The sequence below is a fragment of the Rattus rattus genome, chromosome 2 (assembly GCF_011064425.1).
Source record: "Rattus rattus isolate New Zealand chromosome 2, Rrattus_CSIRO_v1, whole genome shotgun sequence".
Taxonomy (NCBI): Eukaryota; Metazoa; Chordata; class Mammalia; order Rodentia; family Muridae; genus Rattus; species Rattus rattus.
In genome coordinates, this window is record NC_046155.1 from 59,638,885 (window position 1) to 59,653,959 (window position 15,075).

Genomic DNA, 15,075 nt, shown 5'->3' on the forward strand with positions numbered 1-15,075 from the left:
CTGTATGAGAAAGAAATCACCTCCCCTCTTTTGCCTTCACCGCCAGCAGGGGTCTGGAGAGTTGTCCTCAGCAAGGTTAAGAGAGCAGGAAGCTGTCCCTTCTCCTCACCTGGGCAGCACAGTAGAGCTGGCCCTTATGATGGGGACTTAGGTGAGCTGGCCCTGAGGTAAGGGGAACAGGAGAGCCAGAGGGCTGACCAGTTGAGGAATCTCTCAGGCTCACGGCCAGGGCTTTGAATTGGCCCACCCCAACATCTACTCCATTGATGAACTGCTGGAGTGCGTGAAGACACCAGTTCTATAGACACCAAAACTCAGGATCTGAACCCCAGTGTTCTCTGATTTGTGACTTTGTCTGCCCCTCAATTAGACGTAAATTTCAACACGATTGCCTCCTTCTACAAACTAACCATACCTTCATCGTTCAGGATTAAAGGTGTGCACTAAGGGAGTGTCTGTCTGTGTTCTAGCCAGATCGTACTGTAATCCAGGACGTGTCTGCATTCCAGTTGGATCATATCTCTGGATGGGATCCCTTGCCAGAGCAGCCATGTTGCTGGATTAAAATTCTTCTACACACAAAGAACCGATAAAAAGTTTTTAAAATAGCTCTTCCCTGTTGCTGCTGTGTCTGCAGCCATGAGCATGCTCAGGCTGCAGAAGAGGCTTGCCTCTAGTGTCCTCCACTGTGGTAAAAAAGAAGGTCTGGTTAGACCCCAATGAGACCAACAAAATCAACAATGCCAACTCCCGTCAGCTGACCAGGAAGCTGAGCAAAGAAGGACTGATCATCCGGAAGCCCGTGACTGTCCATTCCTGGGCCTGCTGCCGGAAAAACACCTTGGCCCGATGGAAGGGCAGGCACATGGGCATAGGGAAGAGGAAGGGTATTGCCAACGCTTGGATGCCCGAGAAGTTGACCTGGATGAGAAGGATGAGGATCCTGAGCTGGCTTCTCAGGAGATTCCGGGAATCTAAGAAGAGTGTATCACAGCCTGTACCTGAAGGTCAAAGGGAATGTATTCAAAAACAAGTGGATTCTCACAGAGCAGATCCACAAACTGAAGGCAGACAAGGCCCACAAGTGAGGCTTGCAGGTCTAAGACCAAGGAAGCACGAAAGCACTGGGAGGAGCACCTCCAGGCCAAGAAGGAAGAAATCATCAAGACTATCCAAGGAGGAAGAGACCAAGACATAAACCTTCCCTCCTGTCTGTACATAGTGGCCAGGCTGTGGCCTCATATGGATCAGTCATTAAAATAAAACAAGCCTTAAAGAAAAGTTTTTAAAAAAAATTAAAGACAAAGAAATGGCCAAACTGTCCCCCAACGTCTTCCATGCCAGTGTCAGTAAGAGTTCCTGTGGTGCCTGCAATGATGTCGTGTTCTGGGTTTAGGTGGTTCTAATGGGTATGGAGTAGTGCTAACTCATGGCTTGCATTCCCCCAAGGACGTGCAGTGGGGAACAGGTTTTCATTCTCTTGCTTGCTGCCCAAATTCCTTGTTGGGGTATCGTTAGGTCTTTGGTTTGATTTTTAAATTAGGTCACTCATCGCTTCAGTGTTGATTCGTATACGTTGTGTGTTTGGATAAAGTTATGTTTCACAAGCGTCATTTGTATCTCACGCCGTTTTAATGGAAGGACAGCTTGTCATCATTCCTTTCATGGAACATGCTTTTGCTGTCACACTTAAAAGCTCATCCCTGTCCCCAAGGCCATATTTTCCAGGAGTTCTATAATTTTGCATCTCATATTACATCTGTGATCCATTTGGAGTTGGTATCTATAAGATCTGTGTCTAAATTGATTTTTTTTTTAACATGGATTTTCGAAAGCTAGTCTCTCCGCCCTCTTGGTTTTGCTCCACAGTGAAAGATCATTTCCGGGCTTTCTATTCTGTCACGTTGATTTGTTCTTTTTCTCCTTCAATTTAGTGTCTTGATGACAATAACTTCATAATCAGTCTTGAGGCTGGGCAGGGTCATTCCTCCAACCTGGTTCTCCCTCAGGGCTGGCTCACGTCCCTTAGACTTGTGTCTTTTCATAGATTTACAGTCACTTCATCGGTGTCCTCAAAATCACTTGTTAGGGTTTGGGTCAGGACCTCCCTGCCTCTGAACAGAGTGTCTATGTATACATGGGGGTTCTGTGGTTGTGTTCATATAAAACTTGTATAGATTTTATTAGATTTATGCCAAGGTAAGGCTCTGTGTTTTAAGTTTCAATCCCTTATTTGCTCCTGGTATGTAAAAGAGCGATGGAGTTATTTATGTGTGTGTGTGTGAGTATACTGATGCTGATGTGCACATGTGGAGGTCAGAGGTCAACCTCCAGTGTCCTTCCCTCAGGTACCCTCCATCTTTTGTTTGAGACAGAGTCATATTGTCTAGAAACTCTGCAGTATGGCCCAGGAGAGCTGGTCCACAATCTTCCAGAGATCTGTCAGGATCCACCTCCCTTATAGCCTTCTCTGGGATTGCAGGATATACCACACCTGAGTATGGTATTGTAGAGGTCTAACCTCAGGTCTTTGTGCTTCCCAGGCAAACACTTTACCAATTAGTCTATTGTGCTGATTAGTTTCATGTCAATCTGACACAAGCTAGGGTCATCAAACAAGAGGGCATCATGGAGTAAATGCCTCCATAAGATCTGGCTGTGGCTACCTGTAGGGCATTTCCTTAATTTGCAATTCATGTGGGCGAACCAGCCCACTGTGGGCAGTGCCACCCCTAGGCTGGTCCTGGGTTCTCTAAGAAAGCAGCCTAATGGAACCAGTGACCAGCACCTCTCCATGGCTTCTGCATCAGCCCCTGCCTCCAGGTTCCTGTCCTGCTTGAGTTTCTATCCTGATTTCCTTCCACGAGGGTAAGCCAAATAAAACCTTTCCTCCCCAAGTTGCTTTTGGTTCTGACATTTCATCATAGCAATAGTAACCCTACGTAAAAGAGCCATCCCCCACAGCCTAATGGTGGACATTATAGACTGTAACTCCCGTGAACAAAGGTAGTTTTACTTCTTCATCCTAGTCTGAGTGCATTTTACTTCCTTTGAGAGCTGGGCTCCCAGAACCTGGTGAAACAAAATAGGAAGTAAAGAAGTAAAGACATCCTCGTCTTCCTCCTGAAATCTACGGGAAGCCTTACACTTTCCCACCACTATCATAAATGTACAGGTGTGGGTTCTTGCATGAACTCTATCAGTGAATGTGATTGAGGAATTTCTTAATAAATACTTACATTAAAACATACACAGAAAAATGTCAATAATGGATTTAATCACGAGAAAGAAACTTGTCATGAACCTCATTTGTCTAAGCTTGGACTGTACTTTGTTGTGGAGGTAAAAACTCCAGGCTGGGTAGGGTGGAAACAGTTTGCAACGGGGTGATTTAATTCTCAGTTGGCTCTGAGTTTAAAATAATTGTTTTATTTAATTGTTTGTTTTAATTGTTTGTCTTAATTGTTTTGAAGTTTTAAACTTCTTGAAGTTATTAAGGGTTATAATTAGAAAAACTTCACGTCTGTAGAGATTCTTAACATGGGGAGGAGGTTAAGAGTTGTCTCTCCCCTTCCTCCCATTGGTTTGTTATGTGACTGTTTTTGTTTGTTTGTTTGTTTGTTTTCAGAGCTACAGATTTAACCCAGGGCCTTTCATTTTTAACAGTATTTTTTCATTATTTTGAATATTTTACTTATAAAATCAGTCATGCCATTTTATGAGCAGTCCCATTCTGCGAACCTCGGCAGATGCTACTTTGTGGCAGCTCGTCACAGTTTGTTTGCTGCAATTGTTACAAAATATAGACTCAGGAGCTCTGACTGTTGTACGCATAGGTCACAGCCCACACTGCACTTCCTAGGTTCTGATGAGCGCGTGGAGCTTGAGTGGTTTTGTTGGTGGGTTTGCTTTGCTCTGTGGTACTGTGGATTCAACCTTAAGGCTTCGAGTATGCTAGACAAGTGATCTGCTATGCAGCTGCAGTCGCAACCCTTTCCGAGAAAGGATGCTGTGCGTTGCCTGGACTGACCTTGAATTCACTATACAGCCCAGTCCTTAAGCCTGCACCTCCTTCCTGCCCCCACTAATGGGGTTGCAGCGTGAGCCACCGTATGTGACTCTCAGGGTCTTAGCTGGTCTCCAAAAGTTTGGTAATGTGACCTGTAGAAATCTAGTGCCACTCAGAAGAACTGAGAAGGAGAGGCAGGTTGAAGCTGACCTGGAGGGAAGTGTTCTGTTTCGTACGTGCTCAGGAATCCTCTGACATCTCCTTCACAGTGTTTGCTGGCCTTGGACATCCCATGATCCCTGAAAGGGTGATTTCTAGCTCTGAAGACTTCGATATAATATAGACCCTCTCTTCCTTGGGTGCCTTTGTAATCTAAGTTACCCTTACTCTCTCCACTCAGTTGTATGCCTAGGTAGGAAATGGCCCTTTAACACATCTGATCTAAATTGGACTCACTTCTGTTTTTGAGCTATATCCCTGTGGACCAAGTATACCCTGACCTTCCCTACCTCGCCCTGACCGAGTGCAAATCAATAGCTCGGAAAAAAAAAAAAAAAAAACCAGAAACAAAAACAAAAACAAAAAAAAAACTAAAAATAAACCATAAGGAGAGAATCGCTCTGAGTACTGATCCCCCAAATGATTTGTCATACAAGAATTGAGTTGCAATGGCAGCTTATTTGATGGGTGTACTCCTGGCCATCTAGTTCATTGGACAATTATTTTAGAAAGATGCTAATAAAAATGGTTTGGATGGCAGCAAAAGCACCAGTTAAGGTTTTGTGCTGAAAGTAAATTCCAGTCTGAATAATTGAACACGTCTACCTGGCAGCCACTGGGGTGTGGTAACTATGCTCCTTCTCCCCACTTCCTTTAGTGTCTGCCCTTTCCTCCCAAAGGACATATCATTCCCTCTGTATATCGAGGTGCTCCCCTCAGGGTTTCACAGCTACATTTTTTTACGAACCAAAAATAATTCACAAAACATCTGTCATGGAGTTGATAGTGGATAGCAAGCCAGGATGGTAGAGCAGTGATTTGTTTCCTCCTCTTAAACCTCCACAGCTGGACCAGTCCAGCAGAGAAGGGCCCTGAGCACAGGGTTCAAAGGCTACCCATTCTTCAGGCTGACTGCACGGCTGGCCTCTGAGCATGGCTACCCTTAGAGCACTAAGAAGACCCTCTTGCCTCAGCACAGTTCCTGATTCACTTCGTCTAATTATGCTGCTTTGTCTCTTGATGGATCTGTGAGGGACTCTTCCCTACAGCTCTGTTCTTAGTACATACGAGGACATCAGTGCTGCAGTCTGAAGTTAAGAGAGAGAATTTTACAGAACTTGCAGAATGATGAGTGTTATTCCTGCTAATTAGTAGCAAGTTTTCCCGCAGCACCAAAACCCAGGCTCCTTTAGGATCCATCCCACGCTGCACTGCAAATACCTTTCAGCCAGGGTTTATATTTTATTCATCTTATGATACAGTCCCTTTCGGTGTCTGGCCCAGAGACAGTTCTCATAAATTTTAAATGCTTGAATGGCCCTTGAATAAACAGTGACAAAAAAAAAATCCATCTATATCCTAAGAGCTGATTTTCAAAATTCTTTTTTATGTGTATCCCTTCTGTGAAAATAGCTTTGTTCCAGAATAACCGCTGGAAATAAAAATACGTTGAAACTAAATATACAGTGAATTGTTTCAGCACACTCAAGCGTGTGTTCTTTAGATCAAACTCAGCATAGGAAAAATTTAGAAAACAAACACTTTAAAGGAGATACCTCAGCTCAGTCTGGGTACCTAGACTTGAACTCTCAGCTCCTCACGAGGCAGAGGCAGGGGGATTGTAAATTCAGCCTGTCTCAAAAACCAAAACTCAAGTTTGAGGCTATTCACTGCTCAGTGGCTGGTACACGAGAGAGGGGATGATAAGTCGTGCATTTTCTGTCTTAAGGGAGCTGAGACGGGTCACCGAGGCTGACGATGATGCAGTTGGTGGAAGAAAATAGACGTCAAACTAACTTGGAAATATTATGCAAATAGTCCCTGGGTGAGGGTGAGCAGGCCAGCCTTTAAGCAGCTTGCTTGACTTAAATCAAACCTGGTTTTATGTGAGCACTGCTCTTACGTTTAGGAATGAGTTTTGTGGCTTAGGTTCTCATAGACACATAGTAGTTTACATAAGGATTTAAGGCATCCGAGAACACTATGTGCCTTGTCCCAAATGTGATTGACATTTTTCAAGGAAAACTTTTAGTAAAAGTCAAGCTTCTTCTATCAGCCTAAGCCCTTCTGAGATTTCAAAGCGGAATGCAAAGGCTTAAGGTCACGGAGAGGCATCAAAGCAGGGTGCAGACTCACCGTTAGGTAACACTGTTTCAAAGTTCTTAGAAAAGAGGCCCGGCAGACTTCCTGTAGAGGGTCTTGAGCTCTGACTATATGTCATCCAGGACAAGCAGATACAAGTGTAAATGAACTAAAAGCAACAGTGTCTGTCTGCATGGGGGTCAAAGGTCAAGGTCCCTGTGGTGCAAGGTCAGCCAGACTGATGATGATGGTGATGAAGATAGTAGCTTTCATCCATGGGAGGAGTGGCATGCCCTATTTTTCTGTTTTGTTTCAACAGCTTTATCCAAATCTATTTCACATACCTTACCAGTCATCTATCTGAAGTGTACACATCAGTGGTGCTTAATACTTGGCAACCAACCACCATGAGTTTTCTTCAGGGAAAGAGGACATTTAGTGACCATGCCCCACCCACCCCCACCCCCACCACCCACCACCCACCCCCGAGCCGTTGTCTCTCCTGCCCTCCCTTTGCCAGAGGCATCCATCGTGAACGTTTATCATAAACATCTAACGTGTTGTCTTTTGTTTTCTGCTTTCTTTAGCAGAACACTTTCAAGATTTTTTTTAAACCATACTGAATTTCACTCTTTATTTGAGCAAATCAAATCTCATTATTTGAAAATTGCGCATGCTGTTCATCCCAACTTTCCTGAGTGGTTTCCGTTCCTCCGCTATCCTGAAACGGGGTGTTAGGAACGTCTGTGCGTTTTTACGTGAACATGTGTGTTCATTTCTCTTGGATGGGTACATGCTTGCAAAGCCATAGGGAATATGGTAGCTCTGTCTAAACATTGAGAAACAGCCGAGACATTTTCCAAAACGCAGCAACACTTCGCGTTTTCTCCAACAGCTTATGAGGGTCCCCATTTTGTTCACATCTCAGCCGTACTCGCTGTGTGTGATCATCTCGGTGGGCATGAAGTACTGTCTAAGTGCAGTTATTGTCTGTAGTCCTCTGATGATTAAAATTGAGCGTTCTTCTCTGTACCTCTGTCCTGGAAGAAATCAGTACATCGAAAGCCCAGATAAATGGATGAGGTGTATGGTCAGAGTAGTTAGTTTTAGACTTTAGTCTTGATTTGTTAGAAAAATTATGTCTTACAATGAAAAACTCATGATTTTGGTCCAATATGAATAACAATAAACGGATACATTTTATTTATTTTAATGACATTTGCTTCTGTGTATATGCGTGTTCATGGTACATATATGTACATATTATAGTAGCTTGCTGTCCGTAGGGGTCACAAGACCTTCTGGAACTCTAGTGATGGACAATTGTGAGCTGCCACGTGGGTGCTGAGGATGGAACTTGGGTCCTCTGAAGAAGCAGCAACTTTCCTTAACCGCTGAGCTTTCTCTTCGGTCCTGACAGGACAGTGTGACACACAGTGGTGTTCCAGGGATGTGAAGTGACTGAAGGAAGTACAGGTAAGATAGTTGCTGCTTCAGGTTGCAAGCGAGACGCAGAATGAACCTCACAGTTACTACTTGGAATGGGGTTTGAAATTTCACAGTGGTAAGACCAACCAAACTGGAATGAGAAAAGTCGCTTTAAAGAAAAGGCCTATGATACTGACATAAACATATAAAAAGTAAATATCCAGTTTTTATCCCTTCAAACTGCAACATGCTATAAAAGATAGTATCTGGAAGCCATATAATTCAATAGTTTTATAATTAAACAGATAGCACGCTTAGTTCCCCTTTAGCCCTAAATAGCATCAACTCTGGCTAAGGTCGCATTTTTCAAACATAGATAATAAAAGTCCCAGTGTTTTAAACAACCCAGAGATTCTCCCGTCCTGAGAATGATCAGCAAAGAAACCGCTCATTGTTCTAAGAGACAGCTTTGAAACTGTTTACATAGGAACTCTATTCTCAGTCCAGACCGTGAAATTTATTCATACGTATTAAAGTTTCTGACAGGTTTTTGACAAAGAGCAGGTAAGAAAAGCCGGAGTCATCAGCAGTGCAGTTCTGTAGTCACTGTTCCCCACCCCACCCCTATCCCCACCCCCATCCCCGGTGGAGGAAACAAGTGGATTTGGATACATTGTCCTTCCTGGGCCAGTAAACAACTGGGAGACATTAAATACCCTCAACTACAGCGAAGCTCCTAGGCTGGGAACGCCCTGAACAGCACTCACCGCCTTTTCAACTCTCAGTATATAATAGCAGAAGTTGAAAAAATTTAATATCTAGAGTAAGGGCAGTTAACTGGCATCATCACTGAGTTCATTTAGGAAACGTTTGCTGCGTGCTGGTTATGTAAAGACACTGCTGACAGAAGTCAGATTCCTTAGGGAGAGCCTAGGGAACAAGGCAGCTTTTGAGATGGTTTGTAACAGTGAGTACCCTTAGGACACTCTCAGGGGAGAAGACAGTGAAGAGAGACAATTATCTCTGAAAAGCAAAACCAGAGGTGGATTTGAATAAATCCCTTCAAGGAAAAGGTAGTCAGTACCTATATATCCTGGAAATAGTTAAATGTCCGCTAAGGTAACTCAAGCAATATGAGGAGATACGGGAAGACAGATGGCAGCCTCTAAAGGGCCAGTAGGATAAACAACGAAGTAAGGGGAAACCCTACTGCACCTCAGGAGAGAAGACTACTGGGTGGCGGGTGCTGTCAGAGCTAAGAGTGGTTGAGAGAGCAGAGTCTTATTAAATCAGTCACCTCCTGGTCTCCTTCTGCTGGGGAGTCACAGGTCTTTGAAAATGAAGCTTGACAAAGATGTATTGAAAGTAATTTTCATCGTTTCTGTTGCTTATTCAAAAATGTCAAACAGGAGGTGCATTTTCAATACATACTGCAAAGGTCAAAGTTACTTTCAAAGATTTCTTCAGCAAAGGTGCTAATGGGATTTGCTACAACGCTGGAGAGATTGTGCTAAGCTTTCTCCATTCTGTCCTAAGATTCATTATTCATTAGTGCGATAGTAAAGTTATAAAAGAAATGAACCGGTTCAAAAGGATCGGATGGCTGATAGTCATAATCAGTGGGGAAGAACTCCAACCAAATTTTGAAAGGTAAAAAAAAAAAAAAGCAAACTGGTTGGAGTGTTTGATTTGGTGGAAGGGCATGATGGGAAAGCTGGAATGAACGGTAGCTGTGTGTTTGTCTGTATAATTACACAAGTGAAAACCAACAGACACTCCCGTGAGGCAATCTTCATCCAGCATTTGGTCCTGTAAGGAACAATGTCTGCGGGCACGGATGCCTTAAGCAGCGATGAGTTTAACGATGTAAAATAAGAATGGGTTACTAATGCTAAGGAACAGAGAACGAGGTAGATATAGGAAAGAGGGCCCATTAGTTTCCTGTTGAAAGTTCTTTCATGGCTTCCAGTCGCAACTGAAATAAACGTAATGGCCCCTGCGCTGGGGAGATGGCTCAGTGGGTAGAGCACTTACCACGTAAATGTGAGGACCAGAGTTCAGCTCTCTGGAGCTCACGTGAAACCGGAAGCTATAACACACATCTGCAATCCCAGCACTACTATTGGGAGACGAAGGCAGGAGAATCCCCACAAGTTCAGGGGCCAGCTAGCTTGATGTCTACATTGGGGAGGAGACCCTGCCTGTCTCAAAATGGAAGGAGGGAACAGACACATGAGACTTCCCTCCGATCCCTTCATGCGTTCTGTGGCACCAGTGTGCCTCTGCACAGGTACAGGAACGTGGGCACAAACACAAACAAAAGTATGCCCTGTTCATATCCCTGTGGCCTCCTTGACCTTCCCTTTGGTGAGAGCCTTATGCCTGCTCCCTCCGCCATCTCTCCGGCACCCCTGTGTGTGTAAGGTCTCAAGAAACCCAGGCTGACCTTGAGCTCTCTTGTTGAAGTTGACCTTGCATTCCAGTGTCCCCCAAGTGCTGCAACTACCAGTAAGCCCAAATGATTTCCCTCATTTAAATGGTTTTGTCTAAAACTTCATCGAGGACTTTATCGCTACTCTTTTTTCTACTTAAATGTTATTTCAATAGAAAAAGAGTTGGCCCCTGACATCTATCCTCTCTTCACATGCGTTTTAGCTCAGTGCCCAGAATAGAAACTGCATTTCAATTTTCTCTTACAGCTTAGTGCGTCAGTGTGACTAAGGTCTGGCCAAAAAGACACGAGCAGAACAGTTGAGACATTTCTGAGTTGGCGTCCATACAGAAAAAGTGTGTCCTGCCCCCCTGCCATTCTTCTTACGGTTTGGAACTCCATGCTAAGCTTCCCTGGGCGATTCCGGACCTGAAGCTTTGGTGTAAGAAAGTAGGAGCTTGGGGTTGGATGGGTTGTCCCAAGGCTACTGTAAGAAGCAAAACCCAAAGTTCATTTGCTAATCCGTTCTTGTAAGGTCTTTGTTACCCAGATCCAGACCTAACCCCAGTGCACATCGCGCCCTTGCAACCAAGGAGTTCACAGTGCAGACCCTTGTCAGCACGTGGGGCTCAGCTCATGTCACCCCAGATCCTCAGAAGAACATTTCACTGCTACTCTGTTGAAAGTCAGTTGGTTTGGTTTTTAATCACTGTCCCCCCCCCCCCATATTATTCAGGGGTTTACTTTCCAATGGCTTGTCTTCCGGAGTTCAAGTTTCCCGAGTCGAACGACCTTGTCTGTCTCGTTCACTGCTAGATTTGTAATTCCCGGAACAGCGTCTGGCACATGGTGGGGGAGCAGTGTTTATTTGTCGAGTGATTAAGTGTATCATACTGTGAAGTTAACAGACAGAGTATAAATTGGTCTTAAGAACGAGCATGCACGTGCCATTTGGGAACACAGAGATAAGTAGAAGAGACGGTATTTAAAACGGTTCTTAAACAGCTACTTCTGGGAGCAGGGTATGGAGTGGGGATAGGCAGGATCATACTGGTTTTTATCATATGGCCCCTTGATAATATCTGATTTTTAGCCTGTGTACATGTGACTTTGAAAAATATCGTGCTTCAAGGTAAATATGGTGTCATTCAAATGTGTTAGAAGATTGCTTAATGAGACGGAAAGCATATCCTCAGTATGAAAATCAAGAGGCTACGTGATGTGCTGTTCGGCAGAGCAAAAATATCATTTCATGAAGTGTGGACTCTGTGTATAAAAAGACACATGGGGCTGGAGAGATGGCTCAGTGGTTAGAGCACTGACTGCTTGTCCAGAGGTCCTGAGTTCAAATCCCAGCAACCACACGGTGGCTCACAACCATCTGTAACGAGATCTTGATGCCCTCTTCTGGTGTGTCTGCAAACAGCTACAGTGTCCTCATATGAATAAAATAAATATTTTTAAAATGTATAAAAAATTTAAAAAATGTATAAAATACACAAGATGTTTTCACGTGTGTGATCTAAATAAATATTCCAGTCTTGAAAGCAGAATGAATGTTCATTGATTCATTATGATGAATGGATATTTGAAGACCATGTTAGCAGCTTCCTCCCCGGGGTTTGTTTGTTTGTTTGTTTGTTTGTTTGTTTGTTTCTTTCTTTCTTTCTTTCTTTCTTTCTTTCGATCTATTTATTTACTTTATGTATACACTGTAGCTGTCATCAGACACGTCAGACACACCAGAAAAGGGCATCAGATCCCATCACAGATGATTGTGAGCCACCATGTGGTTGCTAGGATTTGAACTCAGGATCTCTGGAAGAGCAGTCCATGCTCTTAACCGCTGAGCCATCTCTCCAGCCCGTCTCCCCAGGTTTTCAATAGGCCTTGGGCCAGCCCTTCCTTCGAGCCATTTAATGAGGAAGTGAGGAGCTACTGGAGTATGTTAAGCAGTGAGGGTGTGATAAAATTTCAAGCAGACTTGTGAACAAGTTGATGGAGAAGCTGTTGAGGTAACAAGGCTCCAGACCACGGAGGTCTGCAGTAAAAAGCAACAGTAGAGTTGGTAAGAAGGAGGCTGCCCCAAAACACAACTCAAAGACTTTGCAGGATTGGCCAGAGTCAGTCGGTGTCCAGGACCCCAGCTACAGGAGGGCAAGGACAGTTTGACCCTGTTTCCTGTCTCATCCCACGGTCTACCTGGCACAAACGATCGACATTCAGTAACTGTTTGATTCCCAAGAGAGGAAATGAATGAAGGCTGACGCTTTCAAGGCCAGCTAATTTGCCTGTGCAAACTCTGTGGGTCTTCTCTGTGCAGCGGGAGGGCTGCGGTGGAGGGGGCCATCAAGCTTGGTCCGGATGTGTCCGGTTATGATGCCGGTGCTGTTCCAAAGTGAAGATTCTGGTTACAGACAGATGCGTGGACCATAGACACACAAAAGGTCCTTAGTTGGTGAACAGCACTGTACTGGAAAGATGAGGAAGAAGACAGCACAGACACCACCCAAGCCATCGATGGGGAGGTAGTCGATGTCACAGAAGCAAAGAGGACAGTAAGGAACAGTGTCAGGACAGCTGTAAGATTAGATCTGAAATTACCATGAATTTAGAAGTAGCTGTTGTTGATGGGCCAAGGGCTAGATACACAGGGACACTGGAGACTGGTTTCTTGTTTGTTTTGGCTATATACCACATTTTCTTTAAGTTTTGGTTTTCTTTTTTAAATCCCTTCTTACTTCGACAGGTCTCTGACTTGTACCCACCACTAAATCGTCGCCTTCTTATCAAACGTTCAGTGGCTATTTTGGCAGTGGGGAGGTTTTTCCGCTTGGTCACTGTCAGCTGACAGAGACTCTTTGTACTGCCACCGTGAAGCCAGGCCACCACAGGCCTGGCTTTCCTGCCTTCAGGTCACGCCCCAGGTCCTGTGTGTTCGGTTTTGTTTGCCCAGGATAAACACACACATTTTTTTTTTCTCAGATTAGGAAAGGGTAAGAGGTTTCATAACATCAAAATTGAAGAGTATGTCTCATCACGCTCTTCACTAGTCATTGATCACGCATTTTTCCAAATTTTCCTTGCCAAGGATATTCTCAGCACAGAGTTATTTCCTGGGAACAGATTTTTTTTTGTGTGTTCTCTTTCTTCTTTTAATTCATTATATTTTAAAAATCACTTTGTGTGTGTATGTGTGTGTGTGTATGTGTGTGTGTGTATAAGGATGTATCCTGTATGTGTGAACATGTATGTGCATGTTCACGTGTGGAGTAATGTCAGTTGCCTTTCTTTATCACTTCTCTCTTATTTTTTTTTCTGAGACAGAGTCTCTAACTGAACTTGGAGTGCAGCACTCAACTAGTCCGGCTGTCCAGTGAGCACCAGCACCTCTCTGTCCCTGTCCCCAGTGCTGGGCTGACAGGCACGCACCTGTGCCTGGCTTTTACAGGGGTGCTGGGATTTAAATCCAGGTTCCTCTGGAGCTGAAGTTACAGGCAGTTATGAGTTGTCTGATACGGTCTCTGGTAACAAACTTGGATGGTTTGGAAGAGCAACAAGCCTTCTTGTCCTTGTACGATGAAGAGTAGAACTTTCTCCTACTTAGGTTCAAGGTCTAGGAGAAGTGACCGAGGACTCTTCTCACTCACAGTGGAGTTAATTTCACTTCGGTCAGACCAGACGCAGCAGGATGCAGAGTTGTCTGTGATGGAGCACCCTTCGGAAAATGGATAAAAGACCGAGCGAGAGTTCTTCAGCATTTCCACCATACCATGGGCACACAAGAGCAGGACAAACCCATATATGCAAACCAGGCAATATTGTGCGCTCCTTTGATCCCAGCACTCGGGAGACAGAGGCAGGAAGATCTCCATGTGTTAAGGGTGAGTCAGGGGGACATGATGTGACCATCTCAGAAAAAAATACGCATGCATAGAGATTATTCATGTTTCATAATCAATTCAATGACACAAATAAATGGTAAACCCTATATATCATGTCAGTAGCCAAACACTAGCTTATGATTCAGAACTCCAGTTTGGTAGTGCCCTCCATGAACTGACTTTGACAGATCTACCAAACTGGTTGGTGGTTTATGAAGCATCTGTCCCTTCCTGAAAATGCACTAAATCAGCAACCAAGCTTCAAGTGGTTACTTAAAGGTGTGGGGAGGGGGGGTGATAGTTAAAAGTCGTAGATGTTGTGTTACTCTAAGAACTCCTCCTTCCTAGTCATAGGAGACACCTCTTGTGTACCTTTCTCTCCATGTGCTATGACTCCCAGTCTTAAGACAGCTGCTTTTCCAGATGACAACAGAGAGCCCCCCCTCCTTAGTAACAGAGAGCCCCCTCCTTAGCAATGGAAAGCCCCCCTCCTTAGCAATGGAGAGCCCCCTTAGCAATGGAGAACCCCCTCCTTAGCAATGGAGAGCCCCCTCCTTAGCAATGGAGAGCCCCCTCCTTAGCAACGGAGAGCCCCCTCCTTAGCGGGCAGTATGCAGGTCCAACACCCAGAGCCACCTGTTCTTCAGGATAAAAGTAGGTTTTTGTTGTTGTTGTTGTTGTTTGTTAGATGGTTGGTTGGTTAGTTTTTTGGGGGAGGGGGGTGTCAAGACAGAGTTTCTCTGTGTAGCCTTGGCTGTACTGGAACTTACCCTGCATCCCAGGATGGCCTTGTACTCACAGCGACCTGCCTGCCTCTGCCTCCCAAGTGCAGAAATTAGAGGCCGGTGCCACCACTGCTTGGCATGAGCAGTTTTTTTAAAGTTCATCTTCTCCCCCAGGATTCTATCGGGACCACACTGTCCACAGCAAGGACATGTGACACACGCTGCCACAGTTCAAACTCTACCTTGGCTGGCCCACTCCACTTTTTCCATCCCAATGCCTAAGGACAGTAGACGTTT